This window comes from Montipora capricornis, chromosome 9, assembly GCF_036669925.1.
Source record: "Montipora capricornis isolate CH-2021 chromosome 9, ASM3666992v2, whole genome shotgun sequence".
NCBI classification, from domain to species: domain Eukaryota; kingdom Metazoa; phylum Cnidaria; class Anthozoa; order Scleractinia; family Acroporidae; genus Montipora; species Montipora capricornis.
In genome coordinates, this window is record NC_090891.1 from 443,415 (window position 1) to 445,914 (window position 2,500).

Genomic DNA, 2,500 nt, shown 5'->3' on the forward strand with positions numbered 1-2,500 from the left:
CCCTTGCAGTTAAACTAAAACCTTGGTCATTTAGATTTGCACAAACTTTTCCTCGTTCAAACAACTGAAAAACGTGGAACTCAAAATAAGTGGTCGGAGTGAAAAACCCTACTAAGAAGATATCTGTTTACAAACATTGCTTTTGTTATTCAAATGTGCCAACCACAGGAACAAAAGAATCCTTTGTTTCAACAGCCAATGAGGCTCTGGTTGGCACATTAATGACAATAAGTGACGTCAACTATATCTTTCCTAGACGCCAACTCCCCTCCCTCCCCCCCCCCCCCCCCCAAACAAAGAAAATACACCCAAGGAATTAATCATCCTCTCTCTAAGGAGTTTCGACAATATTGGGCGGTTTTCATTCAATGACGAGAGCATTCGGTAGCAGTTCCTAAAATTTCTGGTAAACAGACGAACGGCCCAAGCTAATCACGTCACCCAGCCTCACACCATAGATACTGTCCACGAGTAGGAATAGCCCATACGATTGAAGTACTTTCCTGGGGTATCTTTATCCATATTCTAGAATGTCAATTTAACCTTGCAATTGTAAGCCATACAGCAATTCGAAAGCTGATGTTTCGAACGTTAGCCTTTCGTATGGTGGTCAATTTACCATATCAACTCAATTTCAATTTGCTATATCAACCCATTTCTGTGTCTCTCTTCCCCATCGACGCAGCGGCACAGTTTGTCTAGAAATTAAACGCCTTTGTCCATCTTGTGAGCTGGACCCAAAATACCGAAATTTCATTACGGAAAACTGACTTGTATCTCACTGGATTCATTTTAAGCAGAATTTTCGGTCGAATGGAAGGCTCAGTAGTAGGCGATTGAATCTATGTGACTGTTTTTCTTTTTTTTTTTATGTTGTCAGGCATTGTTCCTGTTTGTCCTCTTAAAACGCACTTTAGATGTCCCGCGGACAGTGATGGTATCAAGAAATGCATCTCGCATGCGCAGCGGTGTGATTTCAGCGAGGACTGTTGGGATGGCTCGGATGAACTCAACTGTGATGACTACACTCGTTGTGACTTTAATGACATAGGCCTCTGCGGTTGGATACAAGCCACGAATGACCAGATGGACTGGACACGAAATAAAGGAGGAACACCATCTCTCTACACAGGTTATGCTAGCAAGCATTTATATTGTGCATGAGCTTCAAAATGCTATAATTTTTGCATTGCCCCTCGCTAGAAGTCCATAACTCAGAAATCTCGATCTGCGAGGGAATGCGGCCCATCAGTGTATCAGTAAGGACTTTAAGATCTACGACGGCGACAGTTGACAAAACAATAATAATAATAATAATAATAATAATAATAATAATAATAATGATAATGACAATTTTTATAGCGCCCTATCCAAAAGCTCTAAGGCTTTTTTACAATCAAGGTTAAAAGTTAAAAGTAATAATTATGCATTAAAATAACGCTTAAAAAGGTAAGTTTTAAGATTACGCTTGCAAGAGGTAAGATCTACACTACATTTTGTGGTCTGTGGAATGTCATTCCACAGCTTAGGTGCGGAGGCAGAAAAAGCGCGATCACCATAAGATTTAGAACGAGGAATCACTAACAGGTTCGTACTCGATGATCGTAAAGTCCTCTCAAAATCACCTCAAAATATAACTTGGCCCATCATAAGTCTTTCGTGATTATTCAGTCTCGTTCACGTCCTACAATATGGGCGAAGTATCCTAAAAATTAATTGGTACGAGCGGTTTCAGAGTGAAAAGAGAGAATGAAAGATTCTTTGTTGCATGCTTACGTTGTCTTCAAACCTCAAATTTGGTGATTTCGCGTCGTCGTTATGCAAAGGACCGTAAACATACTTGCTAAAACCCGTGCTGCACGTGCAGCACAATTATTGATGCTCTTTTAACCAATGATATTATTGTTTTGAGGCGTTGTCGTAGCCGCAGCCGTCGTCGTTTCTTAAACACCCTAGTATCCATTTTAGGACGGCTACTTCTAGATTTTTGCGGGGAAAAAAACGCGGTGATATTGTGTTCCTTGCACGATCCATGATTTTGGGTTAAGCACGAACGATCCCTGGTGCGGCTTCTTGGTTTCAAATCAATCAGAAGCGTTGTGGTCGTCAGGCCCAATCTTATTGGCTCTTTCTCTGTATTTGACATAGACTCGGCTCGACTTACGAAGTAGGGACTGCCAGCAGTCCATTTAAGCAAAAGCGATTTTTTTCCAGAAAGCCTTCGGACGGAAACGTTTTGCAGCTCTTAACAAAGCTTTAACAGACCCGTTGCCCCTAGCAACTGACCATGTGACCTCAGAAATCAGGTAATAATCACAAAAGTACAACTTTTGCCCAAGAAGTTTCATTGTGGCGATGATCTCCAGTACATTCTACACCTTTTAAGCCACCAAAAAAACTGAATTATGAAAGTTGTTGACAATTTTGCCATTTTAAGGTATCTACCACCTTAATTAAGAACACTTGAAAGTGAAAAAGCACTCTTCAATCGTAACATAAG